The sequence below is a fragment of the Lepus europaeus genome, chromosome 8 (assembly GCF_033115175.1).
Source record: "Lepus europaeus isolate LE1 chromosome 8, mLepTim1.pri, whole genome shotgun sequence".
Lineage (NCBI taxonomy): Eukaryota > Metazoa > Chordata > Mammalia > Lagomorpha > Leporidae > Lepus > Lepus europaeus.
The window spans coordinates 122,236,796-122,251,837 of NC_084834.1; positions in this window are offsets into that span (position 1 = coordinate 122,236,796).

Consider the following 15,042-nt stretch of genomic DNA (forward strand, 5'->3'; position numbering starts at 1 on the left):
CAACTTAATTTAATGTGTAAGAATAATGACCTTTTTGTCTTTAAAAATGAAATATGCTCATAAAGTATTTAGGTAATGAAAATAAGAACTTTTAAAATAATAACAACATAATTATCATTGGGTGAATGATTTTTTTAAATGATTTATTTATTTGAAAGTCAGAGAGAGAAGGAGAGGCAGAGAGAGAGAGAGAGAGGTCTTTCATCCATTGGTTCACTCTCCAATTGGCCTCAATGGCAGGAGCTTCACCCATCCGAAGCCAGGAGCCAGGAGCTTCCTCCAGGTCTCCCACGAGAGTGCAGGGCCCAGAAAGTTGGGCCATCCTCCACTGCTTTCTCAGACCATAGCAGGGAGCTAGATCGGAAGTGGAGTAGCCGGGACTCGACCTGGTGCCCACAGGGGATGCCAGCACTGCAGGTGATGGCTCTACCTGCTACACCACATCATCGGCCCAAGGTGAGTGATTTTTTGCATCATTCTAAGCAGATATATCTGTGATAATGTTTTTGGCTCCCAAAATATGCACACCATCGGCCTCGAAGTGCTTTGCTGCATGGACACGCAATGATCTGTAGGACTGACTTCCAGGGAGGGGGCGGGCTTAGGGTCGGCTCCCTCAGAGTGGGTGAGGGGGCGGGGGGCAGAGCCCAGGCTGGTTCCAGGACAGTGGTCATAGCGTCTGTAGCAGCTCTGGGTTTTGCATCTGCAGTGACAGGTCCAGAGAGAGAGGTCGGGAGCTTGCCACGGCGAAGCTTTCTTGAAAGCTGGCGGGGGGGGGGGGGGGGTTGGCCCTTTCGGGCACAGTGGGCTAAGCCGTCGCATAAAATTCAGGCATCCCATACTGGAGAGTTAATTCAAGTCCCTGCTGTCTGCTTCCAATCCCGCTCCCTGCTAATGCTCCTGGCAAGGCAGCAGAAGATGGCACAAGTGCTTGGGCCCCCGCACCCACGTGGGAGACCCAGATGGAGCTCCAGGCTCCTGGCTTCTGCCTGGTCCAGCCCTGGCTGATGTGGGCATTTGGAGAGTGAACCAGCAGATGGGAGATTCTCTCTCCCTCTCTCTCTCTCCCCCCCCCTCTCTCCCTCTCTCTCTCTCTCTCCACCCTTCAAATAAAATAAAACAATAGATTTAACACTACTTGAACTTGACGTGAGAAGAGTAAAGCGAAAGTGAACCTGAGGGAATTGTTGCATGTCAGCTAAATGTTCCTTACTGCAGGAGATATTTTTGCCTTAGAAAATGCCCTCCTGGGGAAATAAGGCTAAGAAAAGAAACCATCAAAAATGTTAAGCGTCAGAGTCACGGTTTGCTGAGCAACACGGTTGCATTTTCGATGACTCAGGGATGTGAAGGCTGAGTCACGCTTCAGGCCACTTCCTCCCATCCCGTTCAGCCCCTCCTGTCCCGTTCAGCCCCTCCCGTCCCGTTCAGCCCCTCCCGTCCTGATCTGTCCTTCCTGTCCCGTTCTGTCCCCGGTACCATTCTAGGGCAGCCTCGCTGAGGACATGCTGTGCTGGTCTCTGCTCAGGGTCGTCAGTTTCACGTTCCGTCGCGACGATCTCTTCCTATTCCGGCCTGGCCATCCCCAGACACTTGATTTATCTCTGAATTGTCTGGGTTTCATTTCTGAATCATTTTCCTCAAGAAGGATCCATGAGGGTGCCTCGAGATATTTATCTGTGACTTCAAAATGTTCTTTTATTTCAGAGGGAGAGAGAGAGAGAGCGAGCGAGCGCGGGCTTCCATCTGACAGCTCACTCTCCAGATGCCTGCAGCAGCCAGGGCTGGGCCAGGCCAAAGCCAGGAGCCCAGAGCTTCTTTCAAGTCTCCCACGTGGGTGCAGGGGCCCAAGCACTTGGGCATCGTCCACTGCTTTCCCAGGTGCATTAGCAGGGAGCTGGGTGGGCAGTGGAGCAGCTGGGACTCGAACTGGCACCCATATGGAATGTTGGCGTCACAGGTTGGGGGTTAACCACTTTGCCACAAAGCCAGCCAGGTTGGGATACTCTTGAGTTACATTTTTTTTTTTTTTTTAACAGGCAGAGTGGACAGTGAGAGAGAGAGATAGAGAGAAAGGTCTTCCTTTTGCCGTTGGTTCACCCTCCAATGGCCGCCACGGTAGGCGCGCTGCTGCTGGCGCACCGCGCTGATCCGATGGCAGGAGCCAGGTGCTTCTCCTGGTCTCCCATGGGGTGCAGGGCCCAAGCACTTGGGCCATCCTCCACTGCACTCCCTGGCCACAGCAGAGAGCTGGCCTGGAAGAGGGGCAACCGGGACAGGATCGGTGCCCCGACTGGGACTAGAACCCGGTGTGCCGGCGCCGCAAGGCGGAGGATTAGCCTAGTGAGCCGCGGCGCCGGCCTTGAGTTACATTTTTTCCGAGAAATTCTAGACGGTGCTTGATTATTTTCTGGCATTGACTACTGACTATCAAAGGCGAGACTAATCTAATTGGCTCCCTTTCTTTGTGTATCCTAAGCTTATATGCTTTCTTGGAGTCCAATAAGAGAATGAGAAAACGCCTCCGTGCTGTTCAGGCAGTTTGCATGCTCTTTAAACCTACAGATTCGTTTCTTTGTTGGAGCGATTTTCTTGCTCTAAGTCTTTCCACATTCCATCTGTCCTATTTGCAGCCTCTACTTAGCGACAACTGAGTTCACAATGCTGTGTGCTTGTCGCACGCGCTCCTGGTGTGTATCTCCGGCGTTGTTTTCTATGTCTGTAATTCTACGTGTAGCTGTATCTGTTCCGTTGTTTGGCTGTTGTCGTTGATGTAACAGCTCCATGATAGTCTTGTTTGGGTTTTGATTTGTTTCTAAGGCACTGAAATATTCACTCTCTTGTTCCTCTTCGGCCCCCAGAATATTGAATTTCTGATCGACCTATTCTGGACCCCAAAGCACTCGGGGGAAAGATGCCTTGCTGGTTCGCTTCTTTCCAGATCTGGGGATTTTGATCAATTCTCAAGATTTTGGTGAATCAGGTGATCAGAAACTGCACCCTTCTAAAGTCCCCCATCTCCCTCTTCCCCTGTCCTCTGCTTTTTCATGGAAATGAATAGGCTCCGCCCATTTTCCTGTCTGCTGGCTCTGACCACTGCTTTCTTTATTTTGCCCTTTATATATTGAACACAGAGAGTCTCTATTTCGCCTTCACCCTGTCACCTTTCTTCCTAAGTCTACATGTTTTAGTTTCACTTATTACAAAGTCATGAAAAAGTGATCTTCATCTTTTAAAAAATTTAAGAGATCATACATGTAAGGTGTAGTCTGCAAACATTATTTTTTAAAAAGATTGATTTATTTATTTGAAAGGCAGAGTTACAGAGAGAGAAAGAGAGAGAACCTTCTATCCACTGGCTCACTCCCCAAATGGCTGAAACAGCTGGAGCTGGGCCGGGCCAAAGGCAGGAGCCTGGACCTCCGCCTGGGTCTTCAAGGTCAGTGGCTGGGGCCCAGGTACTTGGGCCATCTTCCGCTGCTTTCCCGGGTGTGTTAGCAGGGAGCTGGATCACGGTGGAGCAGCCAGGACTCCATCAGAGCTCTCCCAGGATGCCGGTGTGGCAGGCGGCTTTAGCCCGTTGCCCCCCATCAGCGCCCCCCAACATCAATTTGAAAGATGAACCCTCCGAACCTTGTGCTTTGACTGCACAGTGACTCAGGAACCCTGCGCCGCTTCCCCGATGGGGGCTTCTGGGGGGAGATATGAAGGGGAACCCAGTCCCCATCAGAGCTCTCGTCCCGGACGTGGTCGGCTCTCAGCAGCCACAGTCGTGCTTCTCAGTGAGGGCGAAATGTGCTCTCCGGAACGTGACCACTTCCACGTGCTGTGCTCAGCAGGTGGCGCGAGCGTAGCCCTCCGGGTTCTCACGATGGCGAGACGTTGGCACTCTGCGGGAGCAACACGGGTCACCATGGCCTGCGCAAATTACCTTTCTATCTGTGCCCCAAACAGGCAGCATAGAAATGATTTTAACTGTGAAACTGCAGGAGGGACCCTGATGCATGATCTTGTCCGAGTTTGGTCCCTACACAATCCTCGCTCAAAGCCCACGGACAGGGCTCATGCCTATGGTGCTCAGGTGCCCACGGCAAGGATGAGCCAATACTTGGAAAGCAGCCATGGACTTGGCCGCAACAGCCAAGCCATCGTGGTGGACGTCCACATGGTCACGGGCAACGGGACAGTCCAGCTGCTCGTATCTGAGGGGGCCCAGAGACGGGCCACAGCTGTACTGAGAGACGTATCTCTATGGTGAGGAAGGAAGAAGGAAAGCAAAGGCCCACAATTTCTCCTACAAGGTTCTTTGTTTGTTTGTTGTTAAAGATTTATTTATTTATTTGAGAGACAGAGTTAGACAGAGAGAGAGGTCTTCCATCTGCTGGTTCACTCCCCAAATGGCCAAAACAGCCGGAGCTAGGACAACCCAAAGCCAGAAGCCAGGAGCTTCTTCTGGGTCTCCCACATAGGCAGCAGGGGTCCAAGCACTTGGGCCATGTTCCATTGCTTTCCCAGGCCATTAGCAGGGAGCTGGATAGGAAGTGGAGCAGCCGGGATTCAAACTGGCGCCCATACAGGATGTAGGCCCAGCAGGTGGCGGCTGTACCCGCTACACCACAGGGCAGGCCCCACTCCTCCAAGCTTTAAAGCACTTACGTGGAGCCCTCGGCCTGTTGGGCTGTGGAATGAGCAGGTGCTGAGTGGGAAGCTGTCTCCCGGGTGCAGACCACCCTTGGGGAAAGAGCCGCAGGGTTCCTCCTAATTGGCACACTGGCTGGCTGAGCCAACAGCCCACCAAGCAGTGCTGTTGGCCCAGATAACGACCGTCTTGGCCAAACGCGTGTAAAATGCTAAAATAAAACAACTCCTCGAGAATTGCTGATTCCTGCCGATATCAGAAACGTCTGCAGGTTCTGCAGAGTTCGTATGCGGGAGCTGCAACAAAGCTCATGAAATATTGCAATCAAAAGGCTTCTTTTGGTGCCAAAAACACTTGAAAAGCCACACTCAGAAATTCTCCCTGCAAGTAATTCCTGACTTCCTGGGACCCCCCTGTGTGCTGCAAGTTCTCAGGTCTCCCTGGAGGGCGCGTGCAGCTCGGGGGCGGGGGGGGGGGGGGGGGACACCCTTGTCCCCACAACAGTCACTGTTCTGACCCCAGGGCTTCCTGAAGAACCTGTGGCACCGCCCACCCAGAAAATCAGGAGCTCTGACATTTAGTCAGACTGCAGTGCCTCCAGGGGACAGCTAGGGACACAATGTTGGGTGCCGGCTGGGAGGGAGGCAAGGGGGAGAGCGGGGCAGTGAGTGTTTTCTTTAGTGACTACACCCCCCCCCACCCCCCCCCACCCCCGTGCAACCAGTCCCGTTCGCCAGCGTCTCTGGCTGGATGTGGCCGCGGGAAGCAATTCTGGTTGATGTGATGACAGCAGCTTACTGGGAGGGGCGCCGGGAGAAGATGTGAGAGGAGGCCTGGCTTTTTGTCCCCTCCCACCGCCCCGCCCTTCCTCTTCCTGGGGTGCAGACACAAGGACTGGGCCCCAGCAACCATGGTTAGCCAAGGGTGTCGGAGGGGCTGAGGTCTGTGCCGCGCACGCTGTCGCCTTCTCGGCCCTGGCCCGCACACTCAGGATTTCTACTTGAAAGCAGAGTCGGTTTCGTGTGTGCACTCTGCTGTATTTCGGGCTTTCTGTTGTGGGAGGAAAAAACTAACCGGAAGTATAAGGCAGGGAGGTGCTAGGAGCCAGGTGGAGGTGTTAGATGGGTGCAAAGATGCACACAGCAAGCAACTAGACAAGCAGGCGAAGTACCGGTCTGTGGGCGTCGAGAGCCCGCTGAGTGCTGAGCGTGACAGAGCCGCCGTTGAAATCCAACAGACGCTGTTCTGTAGCACTTTACAGACGGGACAACGGCAGCCCAGAAAGACCAAGTCCCTTGCTCAGGAGCCCCCAGCCGTGGGGGGAGGCCCCTGGGTGACACAGAGCTCTGTTCCTGCACCTGCCCTCACACCCCAGCACCTGTGCGCAGCGTTCTCGCCTGCCTCCGTCCGCTCTCCCTCCCTCGAGCTGCTCCCTGGCCACCAGGCTTCCCCCTGTCCTGGAAGACGCCAAGTCCCATCCTGCCTCGAGACTGTTGTCCCAGCCTAACTCTCTCCTGATTCGGATCTCACCCCGGATACCACTCCTGCAGTGTGTGTGTCCGTGCCGAACTCCAGCCATGGACTACGGTGCGTGTCCACTACGCTAAACAGAAGACAGGACCAAACTCGGAGCTGGACCATCTCTGCCAGACAGACCCATGCCCTCACGGAGTTCTCCTGCTGATGGGGGCGGGGGCACTTGTGAGGATCCGAGGGAGGGACGGGCTGAGCGGCCCATAGCGGGCAGAAGGAGATCAGGGTCTACCAGTTGTCCTGTTTCTTATACCCCCCCCCCATTTCCATGGTAATCTGATCCCCATTTTTTTTTTTTTGCTTGAAAGGTGACTGATAAAAACAATAATGAGCTTTGCAGCAGGTGTGTCCACGTGGCAAGGTGACATGGGAGCCACGTGGAAGTGTCCAGGCGTCCCCAGGGAAAGGCAGGATTTTGGTTGCTCTTCTTTCCTGTGGGCCAAGAGGTGGTCCTGGGAGCAGGGTGGGTCACCTGCAGGCCACGTGGCTGACAATGGGGAGCTGTGGTTGGGAAAGTGAAAGAACCACACGGAGGGGCCGGCGCTGTGGCTTAGTGGGTAAAGCTGCTGCGTGCAGTGCCGGTATCCCATATGGACATCAGTTTGAGTCCCAGCTGCTCCACTTCCCATCCAGCTCTCTGCTGTGGCCTGGGAAAGCAGTAGAAGATGGCCCCAAGTCCTTGAGCCCCTGCACCCACGTGGGAGACCCAGGAGAAGCTCCTGGCTCCCAGCTTCAGATCGGTGCATTTGCAGCCATTTGATGAGTGAACCAGCAGATGGAAAACCTCTCTCTCTCTCTCTCTCTCTCTCTCTCTCTCTCTCTGCCTCGCCTCTCTCTCTGTGTAACTCTGACTTTCAAATAAATAAATAAAGTTTTAAAAAAAAGCACTTGGAAAGAACTCGGGCTCCGAATTGCGGGACTGCACCCGTGCCCCCTCTCTCAGTGCCAGCCCAGAGTCCAAAACACACAGTGCCTGGCTGCGCCACTTCCAGGTCAGCTCCCTGCTGGAGCACGCAGGTACGCACGGGAGGTGGCCCAGTGCTGGGGCCCCTGCACCCACGTGGGAGACTGGATGGAGTTCCAGGCTCCTGCTTTGGCCTGACCCAGCCCTGGCTCTGGCTTTGCAGCCATTTGAGGAATGAGCCGGAGGATGGAAGATCAATCGCTCTCTCTTGCTCACTCTCTCTGTCACTGTGCCTTTCAAGTAAATAAACAAATCTTTTTAAAAACTGTTCCTGATAAAGATTTTGATAAATGCCCAAGGCCTTAATGTGGTGGACAAATGATTCCTTTTTTTTTTTTTTTTTTTTTGGTCCTTTGAAAAATCCTCAAATGACATTATTGAACAACAACAAGAACCCAGGATGGCATTCATCATATTAACCAGCAACAAGTCTGGAAGAAATTCAACACTCAGGCAGAAGTCTTTGATTTTGAAAGCATATTTAATCACATTTTAAAGCAACATGAAAGACCGCAAATCTACTTAGACAATCCAAACAGTGAAGAAATAATTTTTTATCAAAATCGTGCAACCTTCCTCATGCCGCAAGACATTGCCCTAAGCATGGCTGACAGCCCTGTCTGGGCTATGGAGCTGAAAACACTGGATCTTTTTTAAATTATACTTTGGGAGCCTTGAACGTGCCCAGTGGAATTCCAGAATTCATCGGCTCCAGCTTGGAAATTCGCACTGACTCATCCAAACCCCGCCCTCTTTCCTCTCCAGGAAGTTCCATCCTCACGCCCCCTGGGCGGGCACACATGCACCCACACACACATTCATGTGTGCACACACTCGTTCCGTTAGACACAACAGCTGGGATACATCAACCCAGTCATGGTTAAGCCAGACTGACTTCTTTCCCGGACTTGTTTTTCCATTCCCAAGGGAGGGAAGTGGCCCACTCAGCACCTGGAACCACCCCCAGGTGAGCCGAGGGGCAGGAAGCTCCTGGTCCGGGGACGGTCACTCAGCTGTTCGTGCCCATGCACACAGGCTCGCGTGACGGCCACGGCACTGCGTGGTGGGTGCTCACGGACGCCAAGGCACGGCGGGTTGACCCCTAACGCGCAGTCGTCCTACAACAGGGACTTAGCTACAAAGAGACGCCGTCCCCCAGTTCAAGATCAAATCCTTCTTCCAGCCTGGAGAGGTAGAAAGATTCCATGAAGCAGGCTAGCCTCAAAGTACGTGCATTTGAGCCACGTGCTAGGTACGAGGATACTTCAAAAGAGAATTAAAAGGTTCGCTGATTTTGGTGTAGATACTTTTGAAGTCACATATGTGAAAGATCTTCAAAAAGTTCGTGGAAAATATGTATTATGGAAAAAACAATGCATAGACTTCAAAAGTTAGGGCATCCAAATAAATTTTTTTAAAGATTTCATTTATTTATTTGAAAGGTAGAGTTACAGACAGTGAGAGAGACAGAGAGAAGGTCTTCCATCTGCTGGTTCACTCCCCAAATGGCCACAACGGCTGGAACTGTGCCAATCCAAAGCCAGGAGCTAGGAGCTTCCTCCTGGTCTCCCACGTGGGTGCAGGGGCCCAAGCACTTGGGCCATCTTGCACTGCTTTCCCAGGCCACAGCAGAGAGCTGGACTGGAAGAGGAGCAACCAGGACTAGAACCGGCACCCATATGGGATGCTGGTGCCACAGGCAGAGGATTAACCTAGTGTACCATGCGCCGGCCCCAATAAACTTATTTGTTTAATTCCATTTTCCACAAGCTTTACGGAGTGCCCACATGGTTCCTTCTTTTGAACTGAGCGTCTCGGGAGCTACCATTCCTGGACAGAAGGCACAGCACTGTGGGCTGTGCAGTCGCGTGGGTCTGAGGACGCTTGCCCGTGTGCAGCCACCACAGGTGCATCCTGGTGACGCTTGTGTCAGCCCCACGAGAAGCCCACGGCCGGCAGTCCTCGTCGCCTTTCCCTCCAGCTGTCCAGCCCTGCGCCAGCGGTCTGCTTTCTGTCCCTCGGGTTCGCCCTCCTTGTCGCTTTGTAGAAGTGGGATTTTATCACGTGTACCCTTGGAGGGGCTGGCTTTATGGCACAGCAGGTTAAGCCACCACTTGTGATTCCGGCATCCCGTATGAGTGCCGGTTAAGTCCCAGCTGCTCCACTCCCGACCCAGCTCCCCGCTAATGCACCTGGGAAAGCAGCAGGAGATGGCCCAAGTGCTCCAGCCCCTGCCATGCGCGTGGGAGACCTGGCTGGAGCTCCAGGCCCCTGACTTCAGCCCAGCCCAGCCCTGGCCATTGCAGCCATTGAGGGAGTGAACCGGCAGATGGAAGATATTCTCTCTGTCTGTCTGTCTCTTTCTGTGTGTGTGTCTTTTTGTAACTCTGCCTTTCAAACAAATAAAATAATTTAAAAAAAAAATTCTGATGAAAGTGCTTCTGTTCTGTTGGATTTCATTTCTAAGATCACAAACATTTATTCACTGCGTGCCTACTGGTGCTGAAGAAACTGGACACGCGTCATCTCACTGCACCCCCGCGGCAGAGCAGGGAGCCACACACGGCCCATCGCCTGTGTCTACCTTTTAGCTGCCGAGCTGAGACTTCCGGAGAAGCCCAGGGCACGTCCAAGGTCGCGCAGCTACTGCGCAGGACAGGCCAGTGTCACTGCAGACCTCAGCTTCCAGGCGCCTCCACCGGAATTCTTACAGGTGAGTGCCAAACTCACCGCCTTTCCCACCCTCTTAGGCTAAGTGGGAAATGTGTGTTCACAGCCACTTGGAGTGAAGGCCATCTCCCAGGGGCAAACGGGCAGGCAGCCGCGGCACGGCCGGCGAGCGGGTCACAGACGACACGGATCCCAGGCAGAATGCGCAGTGTCCTGAGTCACAGCTCAGCCGTTGGTTTCATGTCCTGTCCTGAAATTTCCAGACGCCAAACGGTCAGGGAGTGCCCAGCCCCACCGAGGCCACCGCCGCCGCAAACGGACAGGGTTAACATGGGACACACAAGCTGGGATGGAGCAGAGCCGAAGGGTTCAGTCTCCTAACACTGCACCTGGGGCTGGCCTGGTGGTGCGGCGGGTGAAGCCGCTGCCTGTGATGGGAGCCAGTTCAGCCCCAGCTGCTCCACTTCCCCAGTGCAGCCCTTGGGCCAGGGGGACTAGTGCAGCTGTCGGGGCCGTTTGGGCAGTGAGCCAACAGATGGAAGGTTCTCTCTCTCTCTCTCTCTCTCTCTCTCTCTCTCTCTCTCTCTCTCTCCTCCTCCCTCCCTCCCTCCCTCCCTTCTTCTCTCCCTCCCTCCCTCTCTCTTTCTCCTTCCTCCCCCCTCCCTCTCTCCCTCTCTCCCTTCCTCCCTCCCCCTCTCCCTCCCTCCTTCCTTCTCTCTCTCTCTCCCCCTCCCTCCCTCCCTCTCTCTCTCTCTCCTTCCTCCCTCCTTCCCTCTCTCCCTCCCTCCCTCCCCCTCTCCCTCCCTCCTTCCTTCTCTCTCTCTCTCCCCCTCCCTCCCTCCCTCTCTCTCTTTCTCCTTCCTCCCCCCCCTCCCTTCCTCCCTCCCCCCTCCCTCCCTCCTTCCTTCTCTCTCTCTCTCTCTCTCCCCCTCCCTCCCTTCCTCCCTCCCCCCTCCCTCCCTCCTTCCTTCTCTCTCTCTCTCTCTCTCCCCCTCCCTCCCTCCCTTCTCTCCCTCCTTCCCTCTCTCTCTTTCTCCTTCCTCCCCCCCTCCCTCTCTCTCTTCCTCCCTCCCCCCTCCCTCCCTCCTTCCTTCTCTCTCTCTCTCTCTCTCATCCTGCCTTTCAAGTAAATCAATCTTGAAAACAAAAGCAAACCATTGCAGCCTGCATGCCAAGGTCCTAACACGATGACAAGGATTAGGCACTTTGGTTAAATTGGTTACAGCGGAGCTGAGCAGCCTCCGACATGCAAAACCTCAACTCAGTCCCACAGCGGGCTGGAGCTGAACCTTCAAAGGGGGAAAAGCATCATCCCCACTCACCCCAAAGGGAGACCTGTGCCTCTGCCTGCCGGGCTCGCGCGGTCTTGCCTGCTGCTTCCGGCGGTCTGAGCGCTTAGCGGGCTGAGTCCCGTCTTCTCCATCCCTGGGGGCAGACTGGAGCACCGCTGGAACCAGCCCTGCAGGGTCCCGGGTGAGAGGCGCGTCCCCCGCCCGCTCCGAGCCTGTGTCAGAATATTAACCTTGACCTCTCGGGGGCGCCAGGAGGAGGAGATGCCCTCAGCACAGTGTGGACACGCAGGAGTCCCCGTGGCCATTAGCTCCTGCTTGTACCCCTTTCTCTCCGACAGCTGCAGGTCCATCCCTGGGAGCCATAGCCAAGTCTCCATTGGAGCTGCCTGGCACACATAAGACGCAGAGAGCCCAGGAAGAGGGAGGCACGCGCTGTCCCTGCCAGCCCAGGCACTGCAGACGCTGTCTTGGAGAGGGGTGGGACAAGGGTGAGGGGGCCAGAAGCAGAAGCGAGGGCAGCACCTCTCAGGAGACCCAAGCTCCCGGGAGCAGGAGTGGGAGGAGGGGAGACAGCACCAGCACAGCTCCTGTGCCCAGTTAGCAACAGGCACCCCTGCTCCCAAGAGCACAGCCGCTCACCAGGACCCACGATTTGGTGAGTGGCGCACACCCCGGGTTTCTGCTCCTCTCCTGCAGGGGGGCCCGGCGCTGCCCTCTGCCCTTGGCCATGGACCCCGAGTGGGAACCAGGAAGTAGGGAGCAGGCAAACTGACGCCTGTGCAGGGTGGGAGAGGCAGCCGTGGGGGCTTCGCCAAGGGCTTTGCTGTATCTGTCCGGTATCTGTGAGCACCACAGCGGGTCGGCTGCCCCAGGAGCTGAAGCTGAGCGGAAGGTGGGGGGAGAAGGGGCTTGGTTCCCTGCCGCGTGCACCCGGCACAAGTCGTGTTTCTCCTGCACTTGCCGTGTTGCATGTGGACTGACAGTGGGAGAATCCAGCCGCTGTCCGAATCTACCAACGTCTTCCTGTGTGGTTCCGCGTTCCCATATTTGATGAAAATGGAGAAAGGAGGTAACAGAGGGCTTGGAGAGGCTTCTGAAAGTCATTGGCTTTTGAAATCTTAATATGAGATTTCTCCAATTTGTTTTTCATAACCTGTGGACAGTGAGAACTGTGGCTGTGGCAGAGTTGGTTTTCAGGCCAAAGCACGGTTTCGTCTCAAAGCGTACGAGCAGTGAGTTGTGGGGTGAGCTGGCCAGGGCTGCTACGGCTACAGAGGTGGCAAGGATCGCGGGCGACAGATCGACTTCCCTCGCTGGGGCATCTGCTCAGGGCATCCCAGCTTTGTCCCTGGCCGCGGCCTGCGGGCCACATACCATGCAACTGCGTGTCTGTCGTTTGTAAGTGTTAGCTCAGTTATTTGTAGAGAAGCCTAAATATTTGTTAGTTCCGAGTGGATGTGATTTAAAGCAAGCCAAAGGCAGCGTGTATACACTTTTTGCATCTAGGATCTGTGTGGAGGCATTCAAGAACGTGCATGCTGTGTCTCCCCTACGTGCTGTCTTCTGGTGGGTCTCGATGTCCCCGTCTGGCGTCCCTCGTCATGCTCTTCCAATGAATTCTTCGGGGGACGGAAGAGGAGTTGCCCAAATGTAACAGAATTGGCAGTCGCCGCACTGATCCTGCTCCTCCAGGGGCCCCACACTGGGTGTGGACCCCAGAGGAGGGGCGAAGCCGTGTCCACTACACCGGGACATCCTGCAAAGACCCTCAGCACTCTAGCTTCCCTCTTGGTTCTGTCCCGTGATGGCAGCAGTGGGCTGGGTCTTCACACAAGGTGCACCCCAGCCACCTGTTGTCCTACCCTCTCGACCCCAACTGCCCCACCTGTAAGCGACAGCACACTAGGGTCTCGCAAGCAGGCTGCCAGTAGAGGATACCCCCCCCCCCCCCCGCCTACAGATCCATCACCTCCAGCCTCGGCTGGAGCCATCATGGGCCCAAAACGCAGGACAACAATGATCCTTTCCCATGTGCAAGTAGCGCTCAGGCCCCAGGCTCCCCACAGAGGCCCTCCATGGCCTGGTGCCCAGCACCGGTGCCTGCCTGTCTGTCTGCTACCCAGGGACGAGGTCCCAGTGGCCCAGCTTTGGACTGGAGGCTGACCACGCCCTTTCTATCCTGCAAAGACCACCTTGCTTCTCTTCCTGGGGTGGGACACAGATGACTCTCCTGAACACCCTTTCCCGGCTGGGCCCACAGGACGTGCGGCGTGTCCCCGGGGGTCCCAGTCATTGGAGGGGTGTGGTGTTTCCACGCTGTCCTCCTGGGACACAGTGTGTGTTGAAGACGGCAGCCGCGTGGAGGCCCATCCCACAGCCATGAGGCCTGGGACTTAGAACTCACCAGCGGGCCAGCGCCGCAGCTCACTAGGCTAATCCTCCACCTGCGGCGCCAGCACCCCAAGTTCTAGTCCCAGTCGGGGCACCGGATTCTGTCCCGGTCGCTCCTCTTCCTGTCCAGCTCTCTGGGCCGGGAAGGCAGTGGAGGATGGCCCAGGTGTTTGGGCCCTGCACCCGCATGGGAGACCAGGAGGAAGCACCCAGCTCCTGGCTTCAGATCGGCACAGCGCACCGGCTGTAAGCAGCCATTTGGGGGGTGAACCAACGGAAGGAAGACCTTTCTCTCTGTCTCTCTCTCTCACTGTCTAACTCTGCCTGTCAGAAAAAAAAAAAAAAAAAAAAAAAAAAACAACTCACCAGCCGTCCCAGCCTGCATCAGCCCCACAACCAGCACCTTATGACCGCTGTCCTAAGAGGAGGGTCAGGTGGGGGAACGTGCGCCACCCAGAGGCAGCAAGACGCCGAGGCACCAGCCAAGCAGAGAGGCCTCGGAGCAGCCAGCCTGCACCTGGGCCTCGGCCTGCGCCCCCAGGGCTGTGGGAGCACAGCTGTGTTTGTGATGGCAGCACCAGTGGCCTACAGGGGTGTGGCGAGGTCGCCCCGGGGACCAGGCCGCTTCCCAGGGGTGGCGCGGAGACGCTCGCTGTGCCGGCCGTAGTCTCCGCCGCTGGCTCCTTTCAGGACCCACAGTCAAATTTGGTGACTTTTGCTCTCAGCCCCAGCACACACACGCGCGTGCACACACACGCACACACACGTACACACACGCACGCGCGCACACCCGCATACACACGCATGCACAGTGTTCTGGCTTGATCGTTTGCCACATATCATCGTCTCGGTGACAGAAGTTTATTCGATAAAGATCTTGACCCCACCAAGGGCTGCCCAGGACTTGAACTTGGCCCAGTCTCAGGGCCCACAAGGAGCCAGAAGCTCCAGACACTTCTACAAGATTCTCCCCTCACTGCACCTCCTCCCTGGCCACTGTGGTTAAGGCACAGGTCTCTGTGACCCAGGATCTACCGCGAGAGACCGCGAGCATTGCCTGCGTGGTGTGTGACTGCAGGAGCCACGACACCGCCCGTCTCCCTTGGCGTGCCCCTGCCAGGGCCTGCCTACAGAGCCCGTAGGCCTGCCGAGCTGTGGCAAGCATCATGTTGAGCCAAACCCAGGCTCTGCTGACGGAAGCGAGACGCACAACCTCGGGCAGCCCGCAAAGCCCAAGACGCTACTTTACAACGCTCTGCCCTGGCTCGGGGCTTTGGATCGGCATAGATGAAGTTTCCAGAGCCCACACAGGACCACCTGCCTGGCTGAGGGCGGTTGTTGGCCTTCAGCCTGGGAACCTTCTGGTCTAGCTCCCCCTACTGGGCGGTTCGTTACATGGCCGCTAAAGGGTTAGGGCAGTGAGGAAGCCGCTGCCGGAATCAAACAGCAAGCAAGTCTTGGATGCCTTGCGACTCAGCCCGCTGGGTTCCCGCCAGTCCTCCTTGGGTGGCCCCTCTGCCCGTCCGTCTTCGTGTCTCAGCTATCTGCCATCT